A 17,483-nucleotide genomic window follows, 5' to 3' on the forward strand; every position below is an offset into this window, starting at 1 on the left:
ATCCACAGATTCATTATTCATTTCTATGTTCATTTATAGGCTCCAAAAGATGTAGTTTGTTATTTCTTGATTGGTTTCCCTGCTGTTCTGGAATCTGTAGGAAAAATGTCATCAAACCTGGTACCTACTGTACATGATGTTCCACAGTTTAACAGATTCAAATACCTGGCCATGTTTCCAACCCTGCAGAAACCAGCTGGATCTCAGCAGTTGAAAATAATGTGCAGCATAGGCAAACAGCCTTTGAATAAATAAGCAATCTTCTGCCAGTTGTGCCTGTGTTATTATGCATTATTTTATAATTACTCAGCATATATTGTAGAATTATCTTCTGCTCATGATTGAACACTTTCACCATTTTGTACCAAAAACAAAGTTGCTTTGTTGAATGTTGAGCCGAGTGTAAGGAATTGCAGAAAACTGTTGTTCAGGTTGGTGACTAACATCACCTGAATAGATGTATGTAATTCTTTGCTGTCATTTATAATTGTGGCAAAGTGGTAAAGACGTGCAGGTGAGTGCAGTGCAGAGCGGAGTAATCACACGGACAGCGTTTGTACAGGTGCAAGGGTGTTTATTTAATTTAATAAATGTCCAGAGCCTTAAGGCAAACCTGCAAATAATAACAGTGTTGGAAGTGATACAGCGGCGTGTATCACTTCGGTTTGTAATCCCACAGGTTTGACCCGTAACCCAAAGTCCCGTTCCGTCACCCACACAAAACACAAAACACAGACACAATTAGACAGTGCTTGATTCTAGTGCTAGTGGTGAAAACAAAGACAGTTCCTGTAGTGGAAAAACTGAGTGGTGAAGTCCGGGTTTTTCGCTGGCCTGCGGCTGCAGCTCCGGATCGTGCTCAGTAATCTTCAGTGAAAACAACACACAAGACACACAGTGTTAATACACAGACACAAAACACTCACGGTTTATTTCACAATACGGGCTCCTTCTCGGTTATGTAACTTAACCATATGCAAAGGAACAGATCACTCAAGCCATGCCCCCTATTTATACCCTCGCCCATGACCCCGAGGTTAACGAGCGCATCCGCTCCTCCAGTCCTCGGATGCCACGCCGCTTACCGTCCGGGTCAATGAGCTTGGGTGCCGTAGCTCCGCCCCCTTCCTAAATGACCGACTTCCATCTACCCTACGGAATAAATTGTCGTGCCATTTAATTAAGGGTACTCTGTTCCTCTTGCACCGTGCCCTCACAGGTCGAGAGGGAGATCTAACACCAAGAATCATTCGATCTCTGTCACAATAATACATAAACTTATTTTGACCAATTATTTTTTTACTTTGATTGGATCACTATTAAATATGCCCTATTAATGTCAACACTTACAAACTATATTAATAACTAGAAATATTATTTTTATTTGACAAAAACAAAGCACCCCTTCTGGCATAATCTAAAGGGAATGCCATATCAGATTGAATGGTTTGTAAATGTGAAGTAAAATATGGTACGTGAAAATCATCTGCTAACAGTTTAGAGTGTGAAAGATACCCTATTCAAACAATACCATGTCCAAGAATAAGATAGGGGCACAGCTGCCAACAGTGGCTCAGAATAAGTGCAGTTCAACATTTAAAGATGATTGGTTTTTGAAAATTGTGAAAACCAAAACAACCCAATTTTTCTGTATTCAGTCAGCGCCGGGGTTGTGTGTTAATTTTGTTTTAAAGCTAAAATTAATAACTGGTAAAAAATTGACTGAATGGAAACATTTCAGGGGGGCTCCTGAGTGGCACATCCGATAAAGGCGCTCTGCGTAGAGTGCAGAATGTGCCCTATAGCCTGGAGAACGCCAGTTCGAGCCCAGGCTATTCCACTGCCGACCGTGGACGGGAGTTCTCAGTAGACAGCGCACAACTGGCCGAGCGCCGCCCTGGTGGGGAGGGCTTAGGTCGGTCAGGTTGTTCTCGGCTCACCGTGCACCAGCGACCCCTGTAGACTGGCCGGGCGCCTGCGGGCCTGCCTGTGAGTTCCCCAGCGCTGCGTGGCTGCATGGCAGGCCTGCAGAGTGAAAAGAAGCAGACGGCTGACGGCACATGTTTCGGAGGACACGTGTGTCTGTCTTCAGGCGACTAGGGTGTGTGAACTATCAGCTGCAGAGTCACTTACAACAACATCTCACCCAAAAGACAGAGCACAAGGAGGTTAAGTGACATACTCAGGGTCACACAATGAGTCAGTGGCTGAGCCAGGATTTGAAACAGGGACCTCCTGGTTACAAGCCCTTTTCTTTAACCACTGGACCACACAGCCTCCTATATGCAACCATATCACAACAACCAGGTGATCCCAGTCAAAACTTAGTCCAAGATGTTTGAAGAACAATCATGGCCCCCAAAAAAGAAACAGAGCTGTGCAGCAGGACCAAACTGGTCCACAAGATCCAAACGGGCAAAACCAAAGAAGGAAGCATCCAGTTTAGACCACAGCTGCAGAGACAAGAAAGGGGGTATCTTGGCTTCTAAAAAGCAATTGACCGATGATCGCCTTTAGAGGCAGACTTTAAGCAACACAGTACATCCAGGAAAACACAACAAGCGGACCGGAAAACACAACAAGTGGCTCGGGAGGAACTTCACAGTGCTCACAGCACCATAACACTGCATGCCACAGAGAGTGCTGGAGATCAATTTCCCCGAGATCAAACAATTAAAACTGTGAAAAGTGCATTTGCATATGTATATACATTTCAATAAACCATGAAATATATATGACAAAGACAACTATAAAGTAAGTGAGAACAAAATATGATAGTTGCATTTGTAGTGGCAGGGGATTTGTTAACTCAAACAAGTTCCCCTCACTGGATGCTTTATAAGTACACTTTGCACGTGTGACTTGGTAGAGTTTAAGGTTGGATGGTTTAGTGAATTAACCAGCAATTTTTAAACTGATTTTGTGATACCAACACTCCCTGTGGCATATTTGTAGAAATTAACATGCTGAATGATTCTAGATATTGTGCCAAGCTCAATTTGTCTTCTAAAATGTGTAGTAATATTTATATAGTGGCTTTTTTCTAATAAAGTATTTTTTTCCTCTAGGGCAAGACCCCAGTTTAATGCAATTTGGCTGTGTTGGGACAACAGTAACATTGTCAATAATACTATTACTATTATTATTATTAGTTTATTTAGCAGATGCCTTTATCCAAGGCGACTTACAGAGACTAGGGTGTGTGAACTATGTGTCAGCTGCAGAGTCACTTACAACTACGTCTCACCCGAAAGACGGAGCACAAGGAGGTTAAGTGACTTGCTCAGGGTCACACAATGAGTCAGTGGCTGAAGTGGGATTTGAACCAGGGACCTCCTTCTTACAAGCCCTTTTCTTTAACCACTGGACCACACAGCCTCCCTGAATACTGTATTTATAAGTGTATCACCTGCTCGTCTTTTAAATAAAAATAATAAAAATACATTTCTTTAAATTAAGGTGTGTAATGATTCTGAGAATGAGTTCTGTCCTTGCAGGTCTGTGTACTACATGTCTTAACAAGCAGTGATCATGTGTCTGGCTATAACACAAACACGTTAACTTGAGAGGTATTACTATGTTGGATATCTTACTTGGAGAACAGCATGTACTGTCAAAAGGAATGTTAAACCTGTGGACAATTTATATCATCAGACAGTGAGTAGGTGCCCAGGCTGTGCACAGCGTCTTGTTGGCTGATGTATCAAGTGGGCAAGAAGCCTGTTATAGTCAACATCTTGCTTGTCTAGCTACTCTATCCTTCCGAGCTCAACATGTGTGCCACACAGTGGTGGTGATGAGTCTGCAAGTAGTTTAAATTATTGATCGTTAGTCATAATTCCTTCAGGGAAGTTGCATCAATGGCTTATCTCCAGAATGTCCCATAGAGGTTCACTCACATAAATGTTCAAAACCAGTCTGACTCCCTAAGTACACACACTTTGGTTAGTTTAAGTGGAAATATGTTATAATGCTTGGTGATCGCAATCACAAATAACACTCTTTGAATCTCTGTCATCAATATATAGGAAAAAGTTAGGGTCTGAAATATATAAGGAAGTCAAATATGTACTGTAATGCAAACATAAATCCTATTAAATAATGCACAGGTCCCCATGAGAAAAAAATATGTATGTTTGCTTAACTCATTTGGCCAACAGAATGATAACACAAGTTGGCAAGGCAACTGTGAGTATGTTATGATGATACAGGGAAAAAAAAGTAAAAATGACAGTTGTACAATCTGAAGAGACAAATGGACCAAAGAGAGCAATCTAAGAGCTAAAAATTAAGCTATGACATGAAGATGAAGTGAAAAGGCCTGTGGGATCAGTATGTTCTGAAAGTCAGTGCTGGGTCACAGCAGAATTACAGATAAGAACAGGAAAAATGAACAAGCTTGGGAAAAAGTATTGGATTCACTAAGAGAATACCAATGTTTTTGACTTGTTTTGCTGAAGGATAACAGCATAATGTAGAACAGCATAATAGAGAAGATCAATCCAGAATAAGTTTGTTCTGCAAGCACATCAACATCCAACCTTCAATCTTGAGTGTACAGCGTAATTTATGAGAAATTTAAAATACTGTACTAGGATATTAGGAAGGACAAGACTGATAATTCATTCATCCTGACTGAATTGCTTATTCTAGTTACAGTTACAGTGCATGCACATCACTTATATCATAATGACACTGTACAAGAACAATACATCTCAATAGAATAGTTTATTAATATTGAGTATATAATAGTTCATTTAAAGTTGAGTAATAGGTTATTTAAAGTTGCAGTAGGCCACAATAATATTACATATTTGGAGTATGGCAGTTTATTTTAGTGTATCTTTTACATGTGTTCTTTAATAAAATGGGCATATGTTGAGTACATATCTTTTAAAAGGTAATTTTAAAATTACTGTAATTTCATGGTGGTGGTGACTGAACTTGAAGGAATTAGAAGCTTTATTCACAACTATTCCACAAGTATCTCACAACTATTCCACAAGTATCTCACAACTATTCCAACACCTTCACATCACACACTGCCCTGCTGGCTGCCCATAATTGTCCTATATTGGGTGGTGTTATGGCAGGCATTTTCTTTTTTTCCATTTTCATTTTTAATAGAAGTATATTTATGGTGTGAAGCAAAGCGATCACTTCAGTTTTTTAGCCACAAGCACATACTGATGTATGGAGGGTATGATCTTCTTTTGTTCTGGACTGTAATGACTATAGTTCCACTACGTCTACAACAGTATTGCACTTGTTAAACTAATGGTCATTTTCTCCAGCAGGTGGAGCTATATGACTGGAAAGTGGAGTTGCAGTTAAAGAGTCAGGGGAAAGTTTTTTTTTTTTCTGCTATATAATAATTGTAGCTAACAAAGTATGTACATTCATTCATGTTTGCAAGACATGCTTTTAGAATGTCTTGTACTTCCTGGGTCATTTACCCCTTCACTGGTTTCTTTTCTGTTAATAATCAATCAGCTGCTTCCCTTATTGACTGACGTATTTTTAGCCAGTAACATGTTTTGGCTCAGAAGACGCTGCTGGGGTGAAATGACCGAGGAGGTAAAGCAGACTTCCTGGAAGACAAGGCAAGCAAACTGGGAGTTCCTTTATCTAGTGTAGTGGCCGATGTCTGTTTTAAAATTAAAATATATGTTTGCAATTATAATCTTTAATTGCTTTTCTTGTGGATAACATGATTTTTGCAAATCTTGAAAACCTAAAACCCTAAATAAAATTTAGGAATTCAGGTTAACCACTTTTATTTTTTTATTTATTTTGTATTTATACAATAATGAATACAGGTATTGCATTGTGCTGTTAACAGGGAATAAAATAGACAATAGCATGCATGATTCCTTGTCTTCTTCTCTTTCACGTACCGATGCCTCTATTTATGTGAGGGCCCCAAGCAGTGGAACCCCTCTTATTTGTCGGGTCTCCTCAAAGCCGATGACCCCTCTCGTGTTTGTCGGGTCTCCTCAGCAACAGAACCCTCCTACTTCATATGTTGGGCCATTCAAGAGCTGGAACCGCTTTTACGTGTTAATATTGCTAATCAATGTGTTTTCTTTCTGGTTCACGAGCTTCTTTGTTTGTCGGGTCTCCTCAATGACGAAACCCCCCTTTATATGCATATGGCCTTCGAAGGACGGAGCCTCTCTCTTTATATGTTCTATTTGTTACTAACATTATGTCTTAAACATCACAACAGGTGGCCTAGCTCCGCCCCGTGAACTATTTTATAAGGATTGGCCACTTGCCAAACTCTTAAAAACCCTGCATGACAACAATATCAACATCCTGGTGGAAGCAAGCGTATGGTGTTGCTCAATAATGAATGTACCTTTATATCTGCTTCTCACAAGCGTGCTTCTGCAACCTCGCTCGCACAGAGTCCCAGGACAGGCTGCAGTTCTCAGCACAGCAGCGCAGCAACCAGGAGATTTACCCAAACTCATCCTTCAGCTTCATAACAATATTTTGAGGACATGAAGTCCCTCATTCACTCCATCGCCATATCAATTCCCTCAATTAATACACGGATCAATGATATGGATAAAATGGGTTGCTTCTCCATTACTTCAAACCAGTATTTGCCACTCCAATCATGGCCACCGTCTCTTCGGGTTCAGCACTTCCGGTCCCCATAGCTGATGTTCTGACCTGCAGCTGGGTATCAGCCGCTCTCAATGGTCCACAGCAAGCGCCTGTAGTCAGAAATCAAGTCCAGCCACCACATATGATTTCTATTTTGATATTTGTGCAACATTAAGGGCTAGATTTTCAAAGCTATTTTCGAAGCTCATTTAATTTTATTAGCTCATTTTCAAGTACAGTTCTAATTTAGTTCTAATTTAGACTGCTTGCAAATACTAAGAAACGGCTGAGTTGTTGTTTCTGTCAAGTTTAATTTTTGGAAACAGGCTTCTCACTGCTACTTCACTGGACTTTCCCACCCTATACACTTCCAGTTTTCACTGCTACTGAACTAAAGATATTTTCATAACTTCGATTTTACCTCGGCAAAGCCGAATTTTTCACTTGCACCCCGCCCCTGCTCGCCCAGCAGCACCAGCAACGCCTTTTCAGCAATAGACACTCATGTAGATGGCATAGTCAATCGCTCCAGCACCATTGCAGTTCCTCCTTCAGCCTCTCATGCGCCAATCTCATTACATCTTGTTGCTCCATTGCTCACCCCAGCCCAGGCACCTCCAGCCCCGCCCCTATCTATCAGCATTCCAGAGTACAACCTGGTTACAGCATCTGCTTCAGGCTGCCAATCAGCAGCCGCCATCCGACGTCACACCCTCTCCACGTTGATCCAAAGTCAAGTAATAAAAGAAAGCCAAGTTACACATACGAGACACCCGCCCCACCCGCGGTCATAGACCCACACAAGCTCTGCACTGCCCCGCGGTCATAAAGTTTAAAGTTTATTTATTTATATAGCACCTTTCACACAAAGTGTCTCAAAGTGCTTTACAATGCAATAAAAAACAACAAAATGCAGAATAAAACACAATTTGTACAGCAAAACTGGTAATATTAATAAGAAGTAAGCAACAACTTCAAAAACAACTCGGTTTAAAAACAGAAATACAGTGAAGAAGTTTATAATAATAATAATAATAGATTGATATGTAAAATGAGGATTCAAAAGCTAATCTAAAAAAATGAGTTTTTAACCTCGACTTAAAAATATTAATTGACTCTGCTTCTCTGATGTCGGATGGCAATCTAGTCCACAATCTTAGTGCGTTATGGCTAAAAGCTCTTTCACCCTTTCTCTTGGTCTTAATCTTTGGAACAAGCAAAAGTCCGGAGTCGGCTGACCTTAGAGCATGGACAGGTGCATATGGGCACAGGAGCTCTTTTAGATAGTCAGGAGCCAGACCATGGAGCACCTTGTAAGTCAGCAGCAAGACCTTAAAATTAATTCTAAAACGTACTGGAAGCCAATGAAGTGCAGCCAATACTGGAGTTATGTGGTATCTTTTTTCTTTGTTCTACTTAGCAACCTGGCAGCTGCATTTTGAACAAGCTGCAAACGGAATAAGGCATGATTTGGTAATAGATACGCAGTTTTGTAGTCCTCCATCTGCGTTCCAATTTACGACCTTCCCTTTTCATCTGGTGTATGTCAGCAGTTACCCAAGGTGAAGTTTGTTTAGAGGGGACAGTGCAAATTTTGACCGGGGCAATTTAACCAAAAAAAGTTCTGATTTAGCTTAATGCATAAATGTTAACAAACAATTTTTTTAAAGTTTTGAAATGTAAATTGTTTTGTCAGTATAGTATGCAGAGAAGGCGGTGAAGCGGAGACATTGGCTCTTGGAGTGTAAGAGCAGCTCTGCAGCATACAATGCCAAATCAAAAGCTTCAATGGGCTTAGCTTCAGATTTAGCTGGCAAAATAAATATTTATTTTGTGAAAACCCAGATTTTTTTTTTCAGATTTAATTGGTGGGGGGTGCAACAAAATGTACGCTAAGTAAGGGGGGGGGGGGGGGGGGGGCGGCATATAAAAAGTTTGCGCACCACTGATACAGGGCATGACACGTTCCAATAGGGCAGTGACGAGATTGAGAGGAACGGTAAGTTCCTCACGCCAAGTTAGCAGCGAGAACTGCCAGAGACTCTCTACACAGCAAGGATAGTTTACATGTTTTCAGGGTATTAACGCAGCAAAAGTAAATCAGCCAAAAGCACCACTTCACTTTTAATTTGTAGTTCCCAACACTCTTAGGTGAAATGTAGAAAAAAAGGCAATACTTGTCATACAGTAAAAGAAATAAGTTGCCAAAGTAAGGTCAAAATGTCCTCCTCGTTTTTTTGCCGATTTTTGCAGACCTCAGGCACTTTTATCTATGCATATGTATATTACAGGACATATGAGTTTAATGACAAATAACTTGTTTTGTCAACACGGAAATATATTAGGGAATGCATTTATTTTGATGTTGATCTTGATCTCTGAAAATGTTTGGTTTCCTGTCAGTGTAAAGCTCATTTGGTCCCTATTGGCGCAAGGAAGTATGGTTCCTCTCTATACTGGTTGATGAGAGTAATGCTATTTGTGATCCCCATTGGACAAAAAGGAACGTTCATGTCTGAGAATTAGCTATGCTGAAGGATAGCCTATATATTTGGTCAAAGTAAAACATAAATAAATACATTAGTAAATATTGAAATAAATGAATACATAAATTGATACATAGACATTTCATTCTTTATCTATTAGTATAAGTATTTATTTATTTCTTTTTCACTATCAGATATAAATACTGCCATTTAATACTGTATGAAACAAAAATATATACTTAACAGTTCTTGTTCAATTATATATTAGTGAAGATTTTTGTACATAAAGGTCATCATGCTTTCATATATGTTTACTTTCAAATTAGTGAATGAGTGGGGAGAATGGGTGTTGCTGTTTTTGGGGGTTGCAGAGCATGGATGTGACTGGTTGATGAGCCGGACAGCTGACGGAAACAACATGAGGTTAGGAGACTGGAGACAGTCCAGCGCTGATCTTGAATGAGAAACTGTGGGTGCGACTGAGCGAGCGTGTGAGCTGTGACCGGAGAGAATATGCAGTCAAAGTGCCAAGACTAAAAAGTAAGGTTATTATTTTGGTGCCGTAAATTCCGGCCCCTGACAGGAATTCTATGTAGTTTCAAATAAAACAAACATTTTGACAATTCAACGCCATCTACTTCCTAAACATGAAAACAGTACAATGGATCAAGCTTATTATGAAAGTTTGCAAAATCAAATGAAAGCTTTCAATACAATCTGGTTAATACATAATTATTATTTACAAAATCTTGTTCCTCGTTACTTGTTAAAAACTGTAACTTTATTGCTATACTACTTGCAAATGTTCTCAGATGGAAGGGCAAACTTTGTAGCATGAAAGCTAGGGTGTCTGCATTGCAAGCTGCATTGGAAGCATGTCTTGGGTTCGATTCCCACACAGGGTTTATACTGCAAACTTAAAAAAAAGTATTTTATTTATGTGTAGGGCTTCTGTTTTTTGTTTTTTATTAATTGTATTTTTCGGTGTGTATATTTAGCTATTTTCGAGTTTTATGTAAATCGTTTTTTTTTTCAGGGCTTTCGTTTTTGATATACTGTATGAAATTAGTGTATGATTTAGAAAAATGACAATGATCTGGTTTTGTTTATTTGGTCTTTCACTAAAAATGGGTCTGTGACAGAGCAGAAGCCATGCACAGTAAAATACGGGTTTCTGTGACTGGCAGCCATCTTAGCTCAAGAGTGAGGGAGACTGGAGCCAAGATGGACACGCTTTGCACAGCCACATGGTTTTAATTAAGCTAATCGATTTGGTGTGATGTCTTTCTGGGGAGGCTGATTGTCTGATTGATCAGCCCGAGAATGCTAGGCATGCAGTTCCTGGTTGGCTGAGTAATCAGTCAGTTGACTACCTGGAGAATACACCAAAGAATCAAGAAATGCTTGATTGGGCAGAGAGAGAGAGAGAGAGAGAGAGAGAGAGAGAGAGAGAGAGAGAGAGAGAGAGAGAGAGAGAGAGAGAGAGAGAGAGAGAGAGAGAGAGAGAGAGAGAGAGAGAGAGAGAGAGAGAGAGAGAGAGACTTTTAACAAACCTTTATTTAGGTATTTTACAATAAATACATTAAAACCCCTCATATACCCTCTCCCTAAGAAGGGTATCAATACATCTGACAGTGGTGCCCCTTTAACAGTGCAAACATGCAATAAGTAAACATAAATATCACAAAACAATAAAAACAATAAAACAATCCATCATAAAAATGTTCTCTTTTTTGTTTTTCCTTTCAACACAATTAAAAACAAACCATTAAAAAAGAAAACCTCACAGGACTAGCAGCAGCTCATTATTGTCTATGGCACACTCAGTACCCTGCGCTCCCCACACCTGCTCATTATTGTCTATGGCACACTCAGTACCCTGCGCTCCCCACACCTGCTCATTATTGTCTATGGCTGTGGCAAAGTGGTAAGTAGAGTGCAGGTGTAGAGCAGGTGAAGTGCAGGTTTAGAGCAGGTGAAGTGCAGGTGCAGTAATCCAATGAAACAAACAGACAACAAAGTACGGGTGAAATGGTTTGTTTATTTATGATCCAACGGTCTGATGACCAACCAGTAAATAATAAGGAGCTTGCAATACACAGCAATGTGTATTGCACAGTAATAATTGCAGTCCCGTAAATAATAAGCACAGTACCAAACACAATTAGAAACAAAACACGGTCACAAGTCCAAAGTTAGTGCCGTAGTGCTTGTGGTGAGGTACAATTTATTATGTGCAATAATGGTGAATATGTAGTAAAGTGTAGTACGGTTTTAGTGCTGGTCGTGGGTGACAGCTCCAGATCGTGTTAGCCGTCTAGTCTGGTGAGCAATGAACAATCACAGAGTTTTTAGACAGACAGACAAAACAAACAAAACACTCACATTTCTTTATAACAACAATACAGGCCCTTCCGGTTCCAGCGTAACCATAGCAAGCAACAGATTACATCGCTCCGTCCCCTATTTGTACCGTCACGCATGACCCCTTGGTAAACAACTGCAGCCACTCCTCCAATCCATGGCTGTCACATCATTTCCCTTCTGGGTCGATGAGTTAGTGCACCGAAGTTCCGCCCCCTTTCTAGATGACCGACTTCCTTTTAACCCTGGGAATGAATTGTCAGGCCAACCAGTCCAGGGTACTCTGTTCCTGTTACTTAGCACCCTCACAGGTCAGGAGGGAGATTTACCACCAAGAATCATTCTATTTCTGTCACAATGGCACACACAGTACCCTGCGCTCCCCACACCTTCTCATTATTGTCTATGGCACACACAGTACCCTGCACTTCCCCCACACCTGCTCATTATTGTCTATGGCATACACAGTACCCTGCACTCCCCAAACCTGCTCAAAAGTATCCAAGTCTTTGATGAGTGTGTTGTAGCTGAAGTCCAGGCGGATCCTGGACTCCACAAGAGTCTTAAAGACAGAGAGAGCCCTCTGTACTTCCACACGCCCAATCTGGCTCTTCCTACTCTAAGGATAGCCAGCTTGGCTTGCCCCACCAGGAAATTTGCAATTTGGCACTTTGCAGTGTGAAAAAAGCAGTCGGCTGACGGCACTCCCAAGTCAGCGCAGGGTTGGTAGCGGTGAGCTGAGCTAAACAAAAATAATTGGACATTATTAAATTGGGGAGAAAACTACAAAAAAATTAAATAAATAATTGGCGACAAAAAAACAAAACAAAAACTATTATTCATATTAAAATCCATTAGAAAAAAACAACAAGGTAAAACCACACAAATATTAAATTAAGATTCTGCCAAAACCTCCCCAATGCATCAGCATAAAAGAATCTTTAAAAGAGCTATTTTTACCTTTGAAAAAGACAGATTTTAAAAACAAACAATAAGCATTTAACTATTCCAGGTTAAAATCCATTAGCAAAAATTACCCAAACACAGTACTCTTACTAAAAACAGATTTTAATCATAAAAAGACCCAAGTCATTAGAAACAGCACATTGAGCTCTCCCTCTCCCACCTCTCCTGAAAGCCCTGCGGATCATTAACTATATTAAAATAGGCAAAATCCATCTTTAACCTGCTGACCACCAGCACTCTGAACACCACACCTGCCAGCCCTTCTCCAGACAGCTTGTTCTTCCGAGACTTTAAAATTGCCAATTTTGCTTGTCCTGTAATAAAATAAATTAAAGCACAACTTCTTCGTTTAAAACTATAGAATGTCCCAAAAATAACCCCCCAGCCCCTGCAGCAGCTCTGTCAGGAGGTGAAACAGCAGTCTGAGTCTCTCACAGTCACTGTATGTATGGAAAACTGACTCCTTCTGCCCTCAGAAACTGCACATAGGGCTGATAGCAGAGTCCACTCTGCATGAACCTCCCTGTGGCCAAAATGCCATGAAGTAGTCTCCATTGTAAATCTCCAGCTCTCTTATCTAAGGACTCTCTACACTGGGGCACCCTCCTCTCCCTCAGACAGATGGTCCATCCATTTGGAGTCAGACACCCCCCTTAATATTTTATAACAAGCTATCTTTATATGAAAAATATACAGACTTTTGCTCTTGAGCTCATGGAAAACTCTGTTTTTAACATTGCATATTTTTAACAGCTTTCCATCCTCCTGCTCTTCCTGCTCTTCTTCATCTACACAAGGGGACACCAGCAACACCGGGAAGTCTTTCATCTGACTCTGCTCTTGTCCTCGAGTCATCTCCTCCCTCAGGACCTCTCGGAGCCCTGGAGAGAGACAGCTCCTGATCTCAGCCAATATCCTGTTAACCTATCTCTCACAGTGCCAGCCCAGCCTGCCACCCAATTTGGCAGCACTGAGCCAGGGAGAAAGCCCATGTGACATAAGGTGGGACAGTCTGGTCACACCTGTTCTCACCAACCTTGTACACAGTACCCGTGACTTAAGACAATGTGCCAGAAAAAGACTGTTAAATAAGAGAGGCTCTTCCAACAGACCCTGGCCTATCAGAGTCTCCTCCTCTCTCTTCACCCTTACAGTTTTCCAAATTTAAAAAATATTGGCATAAAATAGGGGTACGTTAGAAACGTTCAGAGTACTGTGGTCAACAACAAACATGTGTCTTCCTATCCCCAACCCCCCTACCTTGTTAAGAAAGAAGCAGGCTACTTTCCTCCAGTGAGCCTCCTCCCCAGCATACAGGAGCCACAGCACCACCATCATCCTGAAAGCTGCTACCCTGCTAGCAATGCTGACCAGCCCTGGCCTTCCATCTCGGGGGAGATATAGCACCGCTGGTTTCAGCCAATGTCTCCCTCCCCCAAAAAACTCCTGAAACAGCTTCTGCAACTCCTATATTATTCCTTTTGGAGGGTCCAGGCACATGAGTCTGTGCCACAGCATAGAAGCCATTGGGTTATTAATTACGAAGACCTCCCCCACTGTAGGACAGGCTGGTCAGCAACCCTTGCCAGCTCCCAGTTCTGTCCCATAAAGGTATCTGTCCCTAAGAAAATTCTTAATAATCTTTAGCCCTGTTCTGTTCCAGCAGCACAAGAGGGCCATTCTCTTGCCAGCTGCCAGACAGGAAAGTGTCACTCTTGGTCCAATTAACTTTTGCTGATGATGCTTTCTGAAAGATCTCAAGACACTGCTGTAAAACATGGACATCTTTGTTACTGTTTATAAAAATATTCACATCATCAGCATAGGCTGACACCTTCACTGCCACGGGAGGGGCGGAGCAGGGCACTACCCAGCCTGACAGCCTGCTCCTCCGCATACCCAGCAGAGGATCAATGGAGAGGGAGTACAGCATACCAGACAGGGAGCAGCCTTGTCTGATGTCCCTGTGTACTGGGAATGGACAGCTCAGCCTGCTATTAATTTTTAAAACACTAAAAACATTACTATATAAAAGTTTAATATGATTAATGAACACAGGGCCAAACCCAAAGGCTTGCAGGGTTTTAAATATGTAGTGGTGGCCAACATGATCAAACGCTTTTTCTTGTCTATATAGACCAGCCCCACATTAAAATCACCCATTTTGGTCAAATAAAAGAAATCTCTTATTAAAAACAGATTATTAAAAATTGACCATCCTGGCACACAGTATGTTTGATCAGTGTGAATTATAGAGTTCAAGCAGTCCTTTAGCTTATTCAACAAACTTTTTGATATTTTTTTTTAAATGGCCACATAACGATGAGACTGATCTCCAGTTCTTAAGTTGGCACAGGTCTCACTTTGGCAGTAGAGTGATGACAGCCTTGTGGCAGCTCTCTGGCTTTCAGGCTCTCCTGCAGCACCAGCAGCAGGTCCGCCCCCAGCTCCTTCCAGATGCACTGAAAGCTGGCACTCCGTCAATTCGGGGCTTTTCCACTGGCGATCTGCATGATGGCAGGGGTAAGTTCCTGTAAAGACAGCTGTGTTTCCAGACTCCCTTGCTCCTCCTCGCTCAAGCTGGGCAGTCCTTGTAGCATCGTATTTGTGTCAGTCTGGTCACAGAGCTCTCTGGAAAACAGCTCAGTGTAAAACTGCACCTCCACCTCGCCAATCTCCTCCTTATTGTTTACCACAATAAATGTTACCTCTTCACCTTCTTCATCCGAGCTCCCATGCTTTTCAGCAGTCTTAGCTCTCGGCTTCGGCTCTGGCTCTGGTAATGGCTCTTCCTCCTGTGCTCTCTGATTTCCCCCTGCCTCCTGTCCTTCCTCAGTCTCTCTCATCGGACAGTTCTTTCTCTGGTACCCCTGACTTCCACATTTGAAGCAATGCATTGTATCGGAACTAACAAAAACAACACATTTGCTTCCTTCTATATTAAAAATCCAGGCGACATCTATTACAGTATTTATTTTATTAAGCAACACGTAAGTCTGCCTTCTAAATGATAGCACGTTTTAAATTTTCACCTTTGAGTTTCAGAGGTATACTCTTGATCAGGGACATTAATTTTCCAAATCTACCCAGCTCTCTCACCAACAACTCATTTTTTAGAAAGGGGGGCACATTAGAAAAAGTAACTTTAGTTACGGACATTGCTAAAGGGGATACCTGCACCAGGGTACCAGTTTGTCTACATCTTGGCAAACCCACATGTAAAGGACTGTCTCTGAAACTCTTAAATTATTCACAATTCGATGGGTCCCACCCTGCAATGTTGATAAGGGCTTGTCATGGCCTCTTTTGTTTTAGATATTTTTTGTAAGTTTTCAGTATCGGAGTAAACAGTTTTTCCAGCTTCTTTCCCGAAAGCTAATTAAAAACATCAGTACTAAGGCAGATGACTCTTCTATTTCTATTTCTTTCTGTTCTTCCAGCTAGGGGCTGTTTTATTCTTTTCAAATTACTTGTTCCTGCCACCTGAAGCCCTACTGTCTGTAATCTCAGAAATCTTGTAAAAGCCCTTTGGTTCAAACTTAGAAATAAAGGGTATAGAAGCCTGTCTAAGCTAAACAGGCTGTGACTTACCTAAAATGTATATGTTACTTATATTTTTGTGTTGTAAATTATAGGACTCTTCAATTTTAATTTGGTTTTAATTCAATCAAGATTGATAAAAATACGTGTTTTGGAATGTAATTTACAAAAAATGAAATTCAGAATACAACAATGTGTAACTTACTTTATGTATTAAAAATGTGACCTGATATTTTCATATTATGTTGCTTAAATATGATTCCAGTCCTATATGTTTGAGCAAATCAAAGTAATTCCAAACAAAAAAGTCTTATCATACTAAACAGCCCTTCAGCTGAAAAACATTTTGGCTGAGTAAACTACATTTTCAATAGGTACTGTATATCAGCAAACTGAATAACAGTCCTAAGATGCCTTACTTTGTTTAGTCATTCAAGCTACTTTTGTGAAAAAAAAGAAAAACCTTTTAATTAGTAGAAATGATCTGCCGAATTATGAACTTCATGTAACAAATCTGAAAACAACAGGTTTTCATTTTATCAAATACCTACAAAACTGTATATGGGGTAGATTCAGTCTAATGCTAAGGCAGATGTGTGCATATTTCATTAAATCTTTACAACAGGTTTGAGTTGTGGAAGTACAGTATCTCTAGTGCCTGTGTGATCCCAGTCTGTTTTATTACACATCACTTTTTTTATACTACTTACTACTGTGTTTTTAATCAGTAGTAAGCACCACAATGATGAACAGGTTCCATAATATGGTACTATAGCAGGATGAGGGAGGGAGGTGGGGTCATGTAGGAAAGAGCAAATAAAGGTCAACAAAATACAAAAGCAATTAGCCTTTTTTAATTTTGCACTGCATTGAAAATGTACATTGTAGATGTCATACATTTTACAAATTATTTTTTTCATAAAAATATATTTCTTTACAAAAGTTTTTTTTAGTTTTTTTGTCTTGTTTTTATCCATTAACATGGAGTACCCAGCTGTACTGCAAATAGTTTTCTAATTCAATTGAACGTGTTCATTCCAAGACATTATGGGTGATTTGTAATTATTGCAGTCTTTTATATAAAGAACAGCTACTGGCAAAATATATAAGACACCGGAAACACAAACATTGTCCTTGTTAAGAGAAAGCAATTTTATAACAAAACTGTATAAATATCCAGACCATTAATGCTGTGAAGCAGAATAAATTAAATCAAGCGTTCAATAGAATAAAACAATGAATAATGAGCAGCAACCCTGGGTTTTGTGATTTTTGGTAGGCACTGTGTAAAATGGTAGAGTCATATTCATAACAATTCCTTTCACCCAGGTGAGAAAAATATATGAATTCTCCGCATAGACATTGACAGTATAAATAATGTAATTATTTGTAAATTTAAAGTCTAGAAGGGCGGACATTAAGAATGATGTCACTAAATACATTGCTTAACAATGGAGTAATGGTAACTGCAGCATGTAATGTCACCCGGGCTGCCAGTTCACAATAACAATG

Source organism: Acipenser ruthenus, chromosome 3 (genome assembly GCF_902713425.1).
Source record: "Acipenser ruthenus chromosome 3, fAciRut3.2 maternal haplotype, whole genome shotgun sequence".
Classification (NCBI taxonomy): Eukaryota; Metazoa; Chordata; class Actinopteri; order Acipenseriformes; family Acipenseridae; genus Acipenser; species Acipenser ruthenus.